The 18,328-nt window shown below is 44.3% G+C and overlaps 1 protein-coding gene across 2 annotated transcripts in view; it reads right to left on the bottom strand.

The window, feature by feature from the left end:
• ASRGL1 (asparaginase and isoaspartyl peptidase 1) overlaps window positions 1-17,718 on the bottom strand; it is a 72,799-nt gene extending 55,081 nt beyond the window's left edge. Inside the window, exon 1 of one of the 2 annotated variants that reach the window (XM_040428643.1) lies at window positions 17,620-17,718. The gene's annotated coding sequence lies outside the window, so the exon portion shown is untranslated. Of the gene's footprint in view, window positions 1-14,166; window positions 14,275-17,619 lie in introns of those variants that run through there. The other variant, XM_040428644.1, reaches the window with a different exon arrangement.
• Between the last annotated feature and the right edge of the window lie 610 nt (window positions 17,719-18,328).

Below are 18,328 nucleotides of genomic sequence, written 5' to 3' on the forward strand. Positions count from 1 at the left end.
CAAACTGTCCACTTAGGAAGCAACACTGAGTGACAATCAATTTCACATGCTGTTGTGCAAATGGGATAGACAACAGGTGGAAATTATAGGCAATTAGCAAGACACCCCCAATAAAGGAGTGGTTCTGCAGGTGGTGACCACAGACCACTTCTCAGTTCCTATGCTTCCTGGCTGATGTTTTGGTCACTTTTGAATGCTGGCGGTGCTTTCACTCTAGTGGTAGCATGAGACGGAGTCTACAACCCACACAAGTGGCTCAGGTAGTGCAGCTTATCCAGGATGGCACATCAATGCGAGCTGTGGCAAGAAGGTTTGGTGTGTCTGTCAGCGTAGTGTCCAGAGCATGGAGGCGCTACCAGGAGACAGGCCAGTACATCAGGAGACGTAAAGGAGGCCGTAGGAGGGCAACAACCCAGCAGCAGGACCGCTACCTCCGCTTTTGTGCAAGGAGGAACAGGAGGAGCACTGCCAGAGCCCTGCAAAATGACCTCCAGCAGGCCACAAATGTGCATGTGTCTGCTCAAACGGTCAGAAACAGACTCCATGAGGGTGATATGAGGGCCTGACGTCCACAGGTGGGGGTTGTGCTTACAGCCCAACACCGTGCCGGACGTTTGGCATTTGCCAGAGAACACCAAGATTGGCAAATTCGCCACTGGCGCCCTGTGTTCTTCACAGATGAAAGCAGGTTCACACTGAGCACATGTGACAGACGTGACAGAGTCTGGAGACGCCGTGGAGAACGTTCTGCTGCCTGCAACATCCTCCAGCATGACCGGTTTGGCATTGGGTCAGTAATGGTGTGGGGTGGCATTTCTTTGGAGGGCCGCACAGCCCTCCATGTGCTCGCCAGAGGTAGCCTGACTGCCATTAGGTACCGAGATGAGATCCTCAGACCCCTTATGAGACCATATGCTGGTGCGGTTGGCCCTGGGTTCCTCCTAATGCAAGACAATGCTAGACCTCATGTGGCTGGAGTGTGTCAGCAGTTCCTGCAAGACGAAGGCGTTGATGCTATGGACTGGCCCGCCCGTTCCCCAGACCTGAATCCAATTGAGCACATCTGGGACATCATGTCTCGCTCTATCCACCCACGTCACGTTGCACGACAGACTGTCTAGGAGTTGGCAGATGCTTTAGTCCATGTCACAGTCGTTACCTCTGACTGTGACCTTCCGTCATTGCTTGTTCGGCGCTCCTGTCTGGTTCCTGTTCCTGGTCCCAATCCTCCGGAAGGGGGTGTCTGCATGTCTGGCCAATCAGTTCTTGGCAGACATGTCATTCTCCGGAGGGAGAGTGGAGGGGGAGGTAACTGCATGGTGCGGTTCACTTGACGTGTATGCCGTGTTGGCTGGCTATCTTCCCCTGGCGTACTGGCTGCGGACCCTCCGTGTAGGCTGGTTTTCAGGGGTTGGGCTGGTTGCGGTCGTCGTATGTGTTCCTGCCCTTGTACCTCGTGACCCCTTTGATTTCTGTCCCCTTGCCTGGTTCTGTTTGGTTTGTTGCCCCACTTCTTCCCCTTTCTGTTTGGGAGGAGAGGGGGGGGGGCTTTGAGGGGTGGGAGTGTCACAGTCGTTACCTCTGACTGTGACCTCCCGTCATTGCTTGTTCGGCGCTCCTCGCTGAAGTTCCATTCCTGTGTCATTTGTGGTTCTTTATGGGTTAACTCCCCTGTGTGCCTATTAGGAGTTAATCCTCTGTCTGCTCCATGGGTGTGGTCTCTCTGCTGCACCCATGGAACCTGTATATAAGGCTGAGGTTTCCTCAGTTCTGTGTCAGCTCTCCTGGTGTGTGTTGTCTTGTCCTGCTTCTGGTTTGTACTCTCTCTCCCATGCTGCTGACCCATGGGATCCGTGTCTGTCTGCCTGTGCTCTGTGGTTTTCCCTACTTGTTCATTTCCGTTCTCTGATGTCCTCTTTCCTGTCTTTCTGATATCTGTTCTGCCAGTTATGTTTTAGTTACTTTGTGTTTATTCTGATGTCTGTGTTCAGCAAGCCTTTGTAGCAGAGTGGCATGACAAGGCCATGCAGTTTACTACTGGTTGAGCAAGTCCTTCTCTGCTCATTGCCACTCCTGCTCCCTTGCATGAACTCCTGCTTGTGTTATTATTTGCCCTGTTTTGTATTTACCTGTCTGTTATGTTTGCCTATGTGCCGTCGGTACCTTCTGGTACCTGTTGTCCATTCGCTCCTGCTGTCACTGTCTAGTTCACGCTCCAGAGTGGACCCTGGCAACTTCCTGCGGCAAAGTCTAACCCTACCATCTAGGGCTCTAGTGAACACCAGGAGTTGCTTAGTCATGCCCCTCTGGAGTATTACTAGACAGTGGCGCAGTGGGGGTTTTCTCCCACTGTGCTGACGGTACATAGAGCTCATGTTTTCTCTATGCTGCCTTTCATGTTTTTGTTTGTGCAATAAACTCTTATGTGTCTGTACCTGATTTCCGTTTATTGCTTGACGACGCGGTGGTCTCTCCTGGGACCTCCAACTCGTGACAGTCCAGGTCTGAGAGGAGATCCCTCAGGAGACCGTCCGCCACCTCATCAGGAGCATGCACAGGCATTGTAGGGAGGTCATACAGGCACGTGGAGGCCACACACACTACTGAGCCTCATTTTGACTTGTTTTAAGGACATTACATCAAAGTTGGATCAGCCTGTAGTGTGTTTTTCCACTTTAATTTTGAGTGTGACTCCAAATCCAGACCTCCATGGGTTAAACAATTTGATTTCCATTTTTTTATTTTTGTGTGATTTTGTTGTCAGCACATTCAAATATGTAAAGAACAAAGTATTTCAGAAGAATATTTAATTAATTCATTAATTCAGATCTAGGATGTGTTATTTTTGTGTTCCCTTTATTTTTTTGAGCAGTGTATGTATATATATATATATATATATATTGATAGATAGATAGATAGATAGATAGATATATACATGCACACTACTCACAAAATGTTAGGGATATTTGGCTTGAGTGAAATTTCAGGATGAACCTAAATGCACTCTAACCTTTACAGGTGAACCTTTAGAGGTGATCTTCTCTAAACGTTTGAACTTTTTAGTACTTTCTGCACAACTTGCTGTTCTCTATCAAGACAAAATTAATGGCAAAATTCTCAACAGGTGTTTGATCCATGATTCGCCCAATACATTTCCTGGTTCAATTAGAACTGGTATTTAACCCCTTAAGGACACAGCCTTTTTTCACCTTAGGACCAGGCCATTTTTTGCAAATCTGACCAGTGTCAATTTAAGTGCTAATAACTTTAAAACGCTTTGACTTATCCAGGCCATTCTGAGATAGTTTTTTCGTCACATATTGTACTTCATGACACTGGTAAAATGAAGTCAAAAAAATTTTTTTTTTTGCACAAAAAAATACCAAATTTACCAAAAATTTAGAAAAATTAGCAAATTTCAAAGTTTCAGTTTCTCTACTTCTGTAATACATAGTAATACCCCCAAAAATTGTGATTACTTTACATTCCCCATATGTCTACTTCATGTTTGAATTATTTTGGGAATGATATTTTATTCTTTGGGGATGTTATAAGGCTTAGAAGTTTAGAAGCAAATCTTGAAATTTTTCAGAAATTTACAAAAACTCAATTTTTAGGGACCAGTTCAGGTCTCAAGTCACTTTGCGAGGCTTACATAATAGAAACCACCCAAAAATGACCCCATCTAAGAAAGTACACCCCTCAAGGTATTCAAAACTGATTTAGCATACGTTGTTAACCCTTTAGGTGTTGCACAAGAGTTATTGGCAAATGGGGAGGAAATTTGAGAATTTCATTTTTTTGTCTAATTTTTCATTTTAACCCATTTTTTCCCACTAACAAAGCAAGGGTTAACAGCCAAACAAGACTGTATCTTTATTGCCCTGACTCTGCTGTTTACAGAAACACCCCATATGTGGCCGTAAACTACTGTACGGGCACACAGTAGGGCGTAGAGTGAAAGGTGCGCCGTTTGGTTTTTGGAGGGCTGATTTTGCTGGACAGTTTTTTTGACACCATGTCCCATTTGAAGCCCCCCTGATGCACCCCTAGATTATAAACTCCATAAAAGTGACCCCATCTAAGAAACTACACCCCTCAAGGTATTCAAAACTGATTTTACAAACTTTGTTAACCCTTTAGGTGTTGCACAAGATTTAATGGAAAATAGAGATACAATTTCAAAATTTCACTTTTTTGGCAGATTTTCCATTTTAATATTTTTTTTCCAGTTACAAAGCAAAGGTTAACAGACAAACAAAACTCATTATTTATGGCCCTGATTCTGTAGTTTACAGAAACACCCCATATAAGGTCGTAAACCGCTGTACGGGCACACGGCAGGGCGCAGAAGGAAAGGAATGCCATATGGTTTTTGGAAAGTAGGTTTTGCTGGACTGTTTTTTTTAACACCATGTCCCATTTGAAGCCCCCCTGATGCACCCCTAGAGTAGAAACTCCAAAAAAGTGACCCCATTTTAGAAACTACGGGATAGGTTGGCAGTTTTGTTGGTACTAGTTTAGGGTACATATGATTTTTGGTTGCTCTATATTACACTTTTTGTGCGGCAAGGTAACAAGAAATAGCTTTTTGGGCACCGTTTTTTTTTTTGTTATTTACAACATTCATCTGACAGGTTAGGTCAGGTGGTAATTTTATAGAGCAGGTTGTCACGGACGCGGCGATACCCAATATGTATACAATTTTTTTTATTTATGTAAGTTTTACACAATGATTTCATTTTTAAAACAAAAAAAATGTTTTAGTGTCTCCATAGTCTAAAAGCCATAGTTTTTTCAGTTTTTGGGCGATTATCTTAAGTAGGGTCTCATTTTTTGCGGGATGAGATGAAGGTTTGATTGGCATCTATTTTGGGGTGCATATGACTTTTTGATTGCTTGCTATTACACTTTTTGTGACGTAAGATAACAAAAAATGGCTTTTTTTACACCGTTTTTTTTTTTTTTTTTACGGTGGTCACCTGAGGGGTTAGATCATGTGATATTTTTATAGAGCCGGTCGATACGGACGCGGCGATACCTAATATGTATACTTTTTTTTTATTTATGTAAGTTTTGCACAATGATTTCATTTTTGAAACAAAAAAAATCATGTTTTAGTGTTTCCATAGTCTAAGAGCCATAGTTTTTTCAGTTTTTAGGCGATCATCTTGGGTAGGGTATGATTTTTGCGGGATGAGATGACGGTTTGATTGTTACAATTTTGGCGTACATGCGACTTTTTTGATCACTTTTATTACCTTTTTTGGGAAGTAAGGTGGGCAAAATTTCAATTTCATCATAGTTTTTTATTTTTTATTTTTATGGCGTTCACCGTTCGGGTAAAGTAACATGACCGTTTTATAGATCAGGTCATTACGGACGAGGTGATACCAAACATGTGTAGGGAATTTTATTTTTTTCATTTTTAATCAGTGATAAATGTGTTTTTTTATTTTTACTTTATTTTCACTTTTATTCACTTTTTTTTTTGACCCAGACCCACTTGATTCTTGAACATCCAGTGGGTCTGATGTCTGAATAAGACAGTACAGTACAATTTATATTGTACTATACCAGGGGTAGGCAACCTCCGGCACTCCAGGTGTTGTGAAACTACAACTCCCAGCATGCATACTTGCTCTGCTCTTCTCAGAACTCTCATAGAAATAAATGGAGCATGCTGGGAATTGTAGTTTCACAACAGCGGGGGATCAGAAAATGCAGAAATCGCAACAAACCGCAGGTTTGAATTGACCTGCGGTTTGCCGCGATCGCCGACATGGGGGGGTCACGGGACCCCCCCGCGCATTTAGCCTAGGTGCCTGCTCAATGATTTGAGCAGGCACCGGGTTCCGATCACTGCCAGCCGCACGGCAGTGATCGAAAATACACAGAGAGTACATGTACGCCCTGTGTCCTTAAGTACCAGGGCACAAGGGCATACCTGTACGCCCTATGTCCTTAAGAGGTTAAACAGTCCTCCTCATCATGCTGTTCACATTTTGACATCATGAGACCAAGACGACATCTAACAATTGATCAACAGTGCCTTGCCATTGCGAGGCTTCCTTCAAGCAGGATGTTCTCAGACGGAAGTGGCCAATGAGCTTAGAATGTCACAGAGTGTCATCAGCAGGTTGCAACAGAGATACAGAGAGACAGGAAAAGTCACAGAAAGGCATAGAAGTGGACGTCTTTTGGCCACATCCTACACTGATGACCGCTTCATTGTAAGCAATCCAGAACCAGATGATGAATGCCACACAACTCCAGGCACATTTAAGGGAGGCAAGAGGCACCCAAGTGTCACGTCAGACCATTCAAAACCGTTTACATCAGCATGGTCTGCGTGCTAGACGACCTGTAAGGGTACCTGACCACACCACCAGGCACAGGTGTCATTGCCCTACACTTTGTAAATGGTACAGTGACAAGACCATACTACTGGAATACCATCATTAATCCAGTCATTGTGCCTCTGCATGAACAGCACAGGCCTAATTTCATCTTCATGGATGACAATGCGCCATCTTATCGAGGTTACATCAGTAGGAAATGGCTGCTGGAGACTTGGGTACCTCAAATGGAGTGGCCTGCACTTTCTCCAGACCTGAATCCCATTGAAAACCTATAGGATTAGCTGAGTTGACATGTATAGGCTCGTAAAGTCTGTACCCCAGAACGTCAATGACCTAAGGGCCGCCCTTCAAGAACAGTAGGATGCCATTCCTCAGCAGACAATAAGTCGACTTGTGAACAACATGAGACGTCGTTGTCAAGCTGTAATTGATGCTCAAGGCCACATGACAAGTTATTGAGACATTGACATTTTTGTGGGGGTATACCTACCGCTGTTGGCTTCTGTTTCAATAAACAGTTTGAGATGAGGAAATCACCATTGCACGCTTTTACTTAAATGCCCTACTTTCATGATATAATATCACTGTAGCGTGAACTTTTTACGTTTTCCATAAATTTCATTCGAAAGCCAAATATCCCCAACTTTTTTTGGGTCGTTATATACTCTCCTCCAGTCCTTCCTTTATATACATTATATACCCTGCTCCAGTCCTTCCTCTATATATACACTATATACCCCTCTCCTTCCGCTATATATACACTATATACCCCTCTCCTCCCTCTATATACACTATAACCCTCCTCCAGTCCTCCCTCTATATACACTATATACCCTCCTCCAGTCCTCCCTCTATATACATTATATACCCTCCTCCAGTCATCCCTCTCTATACATTATATACCCTCCTCCAGTCCTCCCTCTATATACATTATATACCCTCCTCCAGTCCTCCCTCTATACACTGCGTGCAGAATTATTAGGCAAATGAGTATTTTGACCACATCATCCTCTTTATGCATGTTGTCTTACTCCAAGCTGTATAGGCTCGAAAGCCTACTACCAATTAAGCATATTAGGTGATGTGCATCTCTGTAATGAGAAGGGGTGTGGTCTAATGACATCAACACCCTATATTAGGTGTGCATAATTATTAGGCAACTTCCTTTCCTTTGGCAAAATGGGTCAAAAGAAGGACTTGACAGGCTCAGAAAAGTCAAGGGATGCAGCACTCTTAAAATTGCAAAGCTTCTGAAGCGTGATCATCGAACAATCAAGCGTTTCATTCAAAATAGTCAACAGGGTCGCTAGAAGCGTGTGGAAAAACCAAGGTGCAAAATAACTGCCCATGAACTGAGAAAAGTCAAGCGTGCAGCTGCCAAGATGCCACTTGCCACCAGTTTGGCCATATTTCAGAGCTGCAACATCACTGGAGTGCCCAAAAGCACAAGGTGTGCAATACTCAGAGACATGGCCAAGGTAAGAAAGGCTGAAAGACGACCACCACTGAACAAGACACACAAGCTGAAACGTCAAGACTGGGCCAAGAAATATCTCAAGACTGATTTTTCTAAGGTTTTATGAACTGATGAAATGAGAGTGAGTCTTGATGGGCCAGATGGATGGGCCCGTGGCTGGATTGGTAAAGGGCAGAGAGCTCCAGTCCGACTCAGACGCCAGCAAGGTGGAGGTGGAGTACTGGTTTGGGCTGGTATCATCAAAGATGAGCTTGTGGGGCCTTTTCGGGTTGAGGATGGAGTCAAGCTCAACTCCCAGTCCTACTGCCAGTTTCTGGAAGACACCTTCTTCAAGCAGTGGTACAGGAAGAAGTCTGCATCCTTCAAGAAAAACATGATTTTCATGCAGGACAATGCTCCATCACACGCGTCCAAGTACTCCACAGCGTGGCTGGCAAGAAAGGGTATAAAAGAAGAAAATCTAATGACATGGCCTCCTTGTTCACCTGATCTGAACCCCATTGAGAACCTGTGGTCCATCATCAAATGTGAGATTTACAAGGAGGGAAAACAGTACACCTCTCTGAACAGTGTCTGGGAGGCTGTGGTTGCTGCTGCACGCAATGTTGATGGTGAACAGATCAAAACACTGACAGAATCCATGGATGGCAGGCTTTTGAGTGTCCTTGCAAAGAAAGGTGGCTATATTGGTCACTGATTTGTTTTTGTTTTGTTTTTGAATGTCAGAAATGTATATTTGTGAATGTTGAGATGTTATATTGGTTTCACTGGTAAAAATAAATAATTGAAATGGGTATATATATATTTTTTGTTAAGTTGCCTAATAATTATGCACAGTAATAGTCACCTGCACACACAGATATCCCCCTAAAATAGCTAAAACTAAAAACAAACTAAAAACTACTTCCAAAAATATTCAGCTTTGATATTAATGAGTTTTTTGGGTTCATTGAGAACATGGTTGTTGTTCAATAATAAAATTAATCCTCAAAAATACAACTTGCCTAATAATTCTGCACTCCCTGTATACATTATATACCCTCCTCCAGTCCTCCCTCTATATACATTATATACCTTCCTCCAGTCCTCCCTCTATATACATTATATACCCTCCTCCAGTCCTCCCTCTATATACACTATATACCCTCCTCCAGTCCTCCCTCTATATACATTATATACCCTCCTCCAGTCCTCCCTCTATATACATTATATACCCTCCTCCAGTCCTCCCTCTATATACATTATATACCCTCCTCTAGTCCTCCCTCTATATACATTATATACCCTCCTCCAGTCCTCCCTCTATATACACTATATATACCCTCCTCCAGTCCTCCCTCTATATACACTATATATACCCTCCTCCAGTCCTCCCTCTATATACATTATATACCCTCCTCCAGTCCTCCCTCTATATACATTATATACCCTCCTCCAGTCCTCCCTCTATATACATTATATACCATCTTCCAGTCCTCCCTCTATATACACTATATACCCTCCTCCAGTCCTCCCTCTATATACACTATATACTCTCCTCCAGTCCTCCCTCTATATACATTATATACCCTCCCCCAGTCCTCCCTCTATATACATTATATACCCTCCTCCAGTCCTCCCTCTATATACATTATATACCCTCCTCCAGTCCTCCCTCTATATACATTATATACCCTCCCCCAGTCCTCCCTCTATATACATTATATACCCTCCTCCAGTCCTCCCTCTATATACATTATATACCCTCCTCCAGTCCTCCCTCTATATACATTATATACCCTCCTCCAGTCCTCCCTCTATATACATTATATACCATCTTCCAGTCCTCCCTCTATATACACTATATATACCCTCCTCCAGTCCTCCCTCTATATACATTATATACCCTCCTCCAGTCCTCCCTCTATATACATTATATACCCTCCTCCAGTCCTCCCTCTATATACATTATATACTCTCCTCCAGTCCTCCCTCTATATACATTATATACCTTCCTCCAGTCCTCCCTCTATATACATTATATACCCTCCTCCAGTCCTCCCTCTATATACATTATATACCCTCCTCCAGTCCTCCCTCTATATACATTATATACCTTCCTCCAGTCCTCCCTCTATATACATTATATACCCTCCTCCAGTCCTCCCTCTATATACATTATATACCCTCCTCCAGTCCTCCCTCTATATACATTATATACCCTCCTCCAGTCCTCCCTCTATATACATTATATACCCTCCTCTAGTCCTCCCTCTATATACACTATATATACACCCTCCTCCAGTCCTCCCTCTATATACACTATATATACCCTCCTCCAGTCCTCCCTCTATATACATTATATACCCTCCTCCAGTCCTCCCTCTATATACATTATATACCCTCCTCCAGTCCTCCCTCTATATACATTATATACCATCTTCCAGTCCTCCCTCTATATACACTATATACCCTCCTCCAGTCCTCCCTCTATATACACTATATACTCTCCTCCAGTCCTCCCTCTATATACACTATATACCCTCCCCCAGTCCTCCCTCTATATACATTATATACCCTCCTCCAGTCCTCCCTCTATATACATTATATACCCTCCTCCAGTCCTCCCTCTATATACATTATATACCCTCCTCTAGTCCTCCCTCTATATACACTATATATACACCCTCCTCCAGTCCTCCCTCTATATACACTATATATACCCTCCTCCAGTCCTCCCTCTATATACATTATATACCCTCCTCCAGTCCTCCCTCTATATACATTATATACCCTCCTCCAGTCCTCCCTCTATATACATTATATACCATCTTCCAGTCCTCCCTCTATATACACTATATACCCTCCTCCAGTCCTCCCTCTATATACACTATATACTCTCCTCCAGTCCTCCCTCTATATACATTATATACCCTCCCCCAGTCCTCCCTCTATATACATTATATACCCTCCTCCAGTCCTCCCTCTATATACATTATATACCCTCCTCCAGTCCTCCCTCTATATACATTATATACCATCTTCCAGTCCTCCCTCTATATACACTATATACCCTCCTCCAGTCCTCCCTCTATATACACTATATACTCTCCTCCAGTCCTCCCTCTATATACATTATATACCCTCCCCCAGTCCTCCCTCTATATACATTATATACCCTCCTCCAGTCCTCCCTCTATATACATTATATACCCTCCTCCAGTCCTCCCTCTATATACATTATATACCCTCCTCTAGTCCTCCCTCTATATACACTATATATACACCCTCCTCCAGTCCTCCCTCTATATACACTATATATACCCTCCTCCAGTCCTCCCTCTATATACATTATATACCCTCCTCCAGTCCTCCCTCTATATACATTATATACCCTCCTCCAGTCCTCCCTCTATATACATTATATACCATCTTCCAGTCCTCCCTCTATATACACTATATACCCTCCTCCAGTCCTCCCTCTATATACACTATATACTCTCCTCCAGTCCTCCCTCTATATACATTATATACCCTCCCCCAGTCCTCCCTCTATATACATTATATACCCTCCTCCAGTCCTCCCTCTATATACATTATATACCCTCCTCCAGTCCTCCCTCTATATACATTATATACCTTCCTCCAGTCCTCCCTCTATATACATTATATACCCTCCTCCAGTCCTCCCTCTATATACATTATATACCCTCCTCCAGTCCTCCCTCTATATACATTATATACCCTCCTCCAGTCCTCCCTCTATATACATTATATACCCTCCTCTAGTCCTCCCTCTATATACATTATATACCCTCCTCCAGTCCTCCCTCTATATACACTATATATACCCTCCTCCAGTCCTCCCTCTATATACACTATATATACCCTCCTCCAGTCCTCCCTCTATATACATTATATACCCTCCTCCAGTCCTCCCTCTATATACATTATATACCCTCCTCCAGTCCTCCCTCTATATACATTATATACCATCTTCCAGTCCTCCCTCTATATACACTATATACCCTCCTCCAGTCCTCCCTCTATATACACTATATACTCTCCTCCAGTCCTCCCTCTATATACATTATATACCCTCCCCCAGTCCTCTCTCTATATACATTATATACCCTCCTCCAGTCCTCCCTCTATATACATTATATACCCTCCCCCAGTCCTCCCTCTATATACATTATATACCCTCCTCCAGTCCTCCCTCTATATACATTATATACCCTCCTCCAGTCCTCCCTCTATATACATTATATACCCTCCTCCAGTCCTCCCTCTATATACATTATATACCCTCCTCCAGTCCTCCCTCTATATACATTATATACCCTCCTCCAGTCCTCCCTCTATATACACTATATACCCTCCTCCAGTCCTCCCTCTATATACATTATATACCCTCCTCCAGTCCTCCCTCTATATACATTATATATCCTCCTCTAGTCCTCCCTCTATATACATTATATACCATCTTCCAGTCCTCCCTCTATATACACTATATACCCTCCTCCAGTCCTCCCTCTATATACATTATATACCCTCCTCCAGTCCTCCCTCTATATACATTATATACCATCTTCCAGTCCTCCCTCTATATACACTATATACCCTCCTCCAGTCCTCCCTCTATATACACTATATACCCTCCTCTAGTCCTCCCTCTATATACACTATATACCCCCCTCCAGTCCTCCCTCTATATACATTATATACCCTCCCCCAGTCCTCCCTCTATATACATTATATACCCTCCTCCAGTCCTCTCTCTATATACATTATATACCCTCCTCCAGTCCTCCCTCTATATACATTATATACCCTCCTCCAGTCCTCCCTCTATATACATTATATACCCTCCTCCAGTCCTCCCTCTATATACATTATATACCCTCCTCCAGTCCTCCCTCTATATACACTATATACCCTCCTCCAGTCCTCCCTCTATATACATTATATACCCTCCTCCAGTCCTCCCTCTATATACATTATATATCCTCCTCTAGTCCTCCCTCTATATACATTATATACCATCTTCCAGTCCTCCCTCTATATACACTATATACCCTCCTCCAGTCCTCCCTCTATATACATTATATACCCTCCTCCAGTCCTCCCTCTATATACATTATATACCATCTTCCAGTCCTCCCTCTATATACACTATATACCCTCCTCCAGTCCTCCCTCTATATACACTATATACCCTCCTCTAGTCCTCCCTCTATATACACTATATACCCCCCTCCAGTCCTCCCTCTATATACATTATATACCCTCCTCCAGTCCTCCCTCTATATACATTATATACCCTCCCCCAGTCCTCCCTCTATATACATTATATACCCTCCTCCAGTCCTCCCTCTATATACATTATATACCCTCCTCCAGTCCTCCCTCTATATACATTATATACCCTCCTCCAGTCCTCCCTCTATATACATTATATACCCTCCTCCAGTCCTCCCTCTATATACATTATATACCCTCCTCCAGTCCTCCCTCTATATACACTATATACCCTCCTCCAGTCCTCCCTCTATATACATTATATACCCTCCTCCAGTCCTCCCTCTATATACATTATATATCCTCCTCTAGTCCTCCCTCTATATACATTATATACCATCTTCCAGTCCTCCCTCTATATACACTATATACCCTCCTCCAGTCCTCCCTCTATATACATTATATACCCTCCTCCAGTCCTCCCTCTATATACATTATATACCATCTTCCAGTCCTCCCTCTATATACACTATATACCCTCCTCCAGTCCTCCCTCTATATACACTATATACCCTCCTCTAGTCCTCCCTCTATATACATTATATACCCTCCTCCAGTCCTCCCTCTATATACACTATATACCCTCCTCTAGTCCTCCCTCTATATACATCAGTTACACTCATTGCAAAAAAAATCCCAGTCTGTGGGCAAATGTGCTGCAGGATACCATACAGAACCTGTATGCCCCATACCCAACCGTATCTCATCTTGTATCAGGGCTAGAGGAGGCCCAACAGAGTGTAAGAGCCTCCTTTCAATTATACAATTAACTCCAATAAACATGCCTTCACTCTAATATAGTAATCATATACATATATCATCATTACATTCGCACAAAGTTTTCATTTGATTCCAATAACCCCTTCTTGGTGCATTATTTATTTTTGTCAATGAGTGTATCTCCTCACAGCATACCTACCACTATACACTGAATAGCAGCCATGCTTGGTATTGCAATGCAGGCCCATTCACTTGACTGTGACTGAGCTGCACATAGGCCTTGGGACCAATGACTGTGACGTCACTGGCCTAGGAGGTGGCACTCACCGCAGAGCTGAGGCGTCTTCAAACAGATGATAAGTGGGGGTGCTGGGAGCCAGAACCCACCGATCAGATATTGATGTCCGGAAAACTCCTCTAAGGTTTTGCTTTGTCCCTCAGCTGTAGCAGGCTTAATCATTACCAGAGTAGTATACAATGAATGAAGAAAACAGACTTTACACCTATTTTCAACCTCTGACCCCAGATAAAACATGGCTACAAATTAACCATCGCTATCACCATAAACCCCTCAGTACCCCCACCACAAGGATCCATTTACACTACAGATTATTTTCAGCAGCGTGGGGACAAAATCTGCTAGATTCTCATTGACTTTGCTGGTGAAGTGTTCCCTTAGGTCAGGGATCAGCAACCTTCAGAACTCCAGCTGTTGTGAAACTACAACTCCCAGCATGCACTCTTGCTTTCCTGTTCTTATAACTTGAGTTGTAGTTTCAGAACAGCTGGAGTGCCGGAGGCCACAGAACCCGCCTAAGGCTACTTTCACACTTGCGGCAGTGTGATCCGGCGGGCAGTTCCGTCGTCGGAACTGCCTGCCGGATCCGCCGATCTGCCGCTGACTGAAAGCATTTGTGAGACGGATCCGGATGCGGATCCGTCTCACAAATGCATTGCAAGGACGGATCCGTCTCTCCGCTTGTCATGTGGACAGACGGATCCGTCTTGTACATTTTTTCACATTTTTATCGGATCTGGCATTCCGGTATTCTGAATGCCGGATCCGGCGCTAATAGATTCCTATGGGAAAAAATGCCGGATCCGGCGTTCAGGCAAGTCTTCAGTTTTTTTCGCCGGTGAGAAAACCGTAGCATGCTGCGGTTTTCTCTTTTGCCTGATCAGTCAAAACGACTGAACTGAAGACATCCTGATGCAAACTGAACGGATTAGGCCTCTTTCACACTTGCGTTGTCCGGATCCGGCGTGTACTCCACTTGCCGGAATTACACTCCGGATCCGGAAAAACGCAAGTGTACTGAAAGCATTTGAAGACGGAACCGTCTTCCAAATGCTTTCAGTGTTACTATGGCACCCAGGACGCTATTAAAGTCCTGGTTGCCATAGTAGGAGCGGGGAGCAAGGGAGCGGTATACTTACAGTCCGTGCGGCTCCCGGGGCGCTCCAGAATGACGTCAGAGCGCCCCATGCGCATGGATGACGTGTCCAATGCGATCACGTGATCCATGCGCTTGGCGGCGTCCTGACGTCACTCTGGAGCGCCCCGGGAGCCGCACGGACGGTAAGTATACTGCTCCCCGCTACACTTTACCATGGCTGCCAGGACTTTAGCGTCCCGGCAGCCATGGTAACCATTCAGAAAAAGCTAAATGTCGGCTCCGGCAATGCGCCTAAACGATGTTTAGCTTAAGGCCGGATCCGGATTAATGCCTTTCAATGGGCATTAATTCCGGATCCGGCCTTGTGGCAAGTCTTCAGGATTTTTGGCCGGAGCAAAAAGCGCAGCATGCTGCGGTATTTTCTCCGGCCAAAAAACGTTCCGTTCCGGAACTGAAGACATCCTGATGCATCCTGAACGGATTTCTCTCCATTCAGAATGCATTAGGATAATCCTGATGAGGATTCTTCCGGCATAGAGCCCCGACGACGGAACTCTATGCCGGAAGACAATAACGCAGGTGTGAAAGAGCCCTTACTCTCCATTCAGAATTCATGGGGATAAAACTGATCAGTTCTTTTCCGGTATAGAGCCCCTGTGACGGAACTCAGTGCCGGAAAAGAACAACGCAAGTGTGAAAGTAGCCTTAGGCAAGGGAAATCCAGCAGGCTGTTCCGGTAAAGAACTGCCGGTGTTCTCTGGATCGGACATTGCCGGATACTGTCACCTGCCCACAGGACCCATTGACTATATTGGGGTCCACCAGAGATCCGGCCTCTACTTTGCAAATATACCGAGAATCGGCCAGACAAAAACCACTGGGTGTAAAAGAGGCCTTAAGTTATATGGACATGGTGCATATGATGGCGCACATGGTGCTAACTCTGCAGAAAATCTGCAGCGTATGTACCAGCTAAGTAGATGAGCTTTTCAAAATCTCATGTGCATGATGCAGAAATTTTCCTCAGGGAAATTGACCTTCGGTGCGGATTTTGAAATTCACAGCCTGTCAATTGTCTGCACAGGGGAGGTCTGGGGTAAATCTGAGTCAAAATCGCAGACTTCAAATTGGCGCAGACTGGTATTCCTCAACCAAGGTGCGCTGTCTAGGGGGGGCACAGCGCACACTTCACAATGGGGTACTGCTTTGTGTTGTGCTAATATTCGCAAAGGAACCCCCATATTTCTCATCCTCAGTGAGAATTGTACTTCTTGTGGGTCAGTTCAATAATGCTGGCCATTCACGAGATAAAAGTGGCCGACCTGGGCTGACTGACGTTTAAAAAACTAGAACAAACTGTCTGCTGGAAAATTTCAGATGCTGTTGGCCAAACCTGCACATAATTGCCCAAATTCTGCCAATCATTTGCCATTGTTCTTAGGGACCAGGGAGTCCGTTTCTCTGGAGGGACAGCATGGCATGTCGCCATACCTTCCAACTTTTTGGATGTTCAAAGACTGACACTTAGGCTACTTTCACACTAGCGTTTACATTTTCCGGTATTGAGATCTGTCATAGGGGCTCAATACCGGAGAAAAACGCTTCCGTTTTGTCCCCATTCATTGTCAATGGGGACAAAACGTAACTGAACAGAACGGAATGCTCCAAAATGCGTTCCCTTTCGTTTGGCTACGTTCCCATGGCGTGGGATGCAGCGCAAAACGGAACGGAGTGCATTTTGGAGCATTCCGTTCTGTTCAGACGCAATAGAAAACAGATCCGTCCTCCATTTACTTTCAATGGAGTTAATGACGGATCCGTCTTGGATATGTTAAAGATAATACAACCGGATCCGTTCATAACGGATGCAGATGGTTGTATTATCGGTAACGGAAGGGTTTTTGCTGAACCATGACGGATCCAGTAAAAACGGTAGTGTGAAAGTAGCCTTATGGTTCATTGTGTGAAAGATGCCATTTTCCTGCCTATTTATACACTCCAATAGTTTTCTCTTACAAAATGGCGCAAAAATAATCTGACTATAGAGGTTTGTAAAATTCCAACTGCATAAAATAATGAAATAATATACAAGGTGGGCTCAAATATATATAGAAACCAACCAGAGAAATGCTTTCTGGGTCAATATTGTAAATGTAATAATGCAAATCTATACCTCAGATCAGGGACTTGGGTCAAAAAGAGGGACTGTCAATCCAAAAGAGGGACACTTGGGAGCGGGTCTGTGTTGCTGCTGGTGGGCAGGACAACTGATCAGCCACAATGTATAGCCCGCTTTAGTGCACCCATAGGAACAGGCGGGTGCTGCAGCATGGCATGGATATTACATGGCACAGACAGCGTGCCATAGCAGTGCCCAACTCACCGCTCTGCTCCCCGCGGCGGCTGTAGGGACCCTCACCCACAGTGTTTGCCGGTGTTCTGAGAGTGCCAGGCCTGCCCCCTGATCAGCTTACGACATCTTACCTCGCCTCCTCGCGGGCACAGCCTCCTGTGCTGGCAGGACATGTAATGGCCGTGCCCGCCGGAGATGACACAGGAGAGGACGTGTAGCGGTGTAACTGTGGCCTCCGTTGAAAACAATGGGCGGCTGTTTCGCAGTTTTGGCAGAATCATCTGAGACAATTTCTGTAAAAAAAAAACACCACGTGCCCGGCCCTAAGAGGTCCTGTTTTTGTGAAAAATAAAAAGCCTCAAGAAATGCATTACTCCATCAGTGTTTTTTTTTCCCTGATGTTTACTGCGATAAATGGCCAGTTCACACAAAAAATCGCCATGCAGAAACTGCCACCATTTGTTTGTCACAATGTCCCAGTTTAGACACTGCAGACTGGCTTGCGGCTTCGGTTACTTTCACACTTGCGTTGTTTTCCGGTATCGAGGAGCCGGCATGAGTCCATGAGATCCGTTCAGGATGTCTTCCGTTCCGTCAGCATTCCGTTTTGTGACCGGACACAAGACTGCTTCAGGCTGTGGTTTTGTGACCAGTTATAAAAACGGATCCGGCATTGGTCAATAGTGACGGTTCCTTTTTTTTTTTAGGCTCCATAAAAACCAGATCTGTCACCATTGAC

This window comes from Bufo bufo, chromosome 4 (genome assembly GCF_905171765.1).
Source record: "Bufo bufo chromosome 4, aBufBuf1.1, whole genome shotgun sequence".
Taxonomy (NCBI): domain Eukaryota; kingdom Metazoa; phylum Chordata; class Amphibia; order Anura; family Bufonidae; genus Bufo; species Bufo bufo.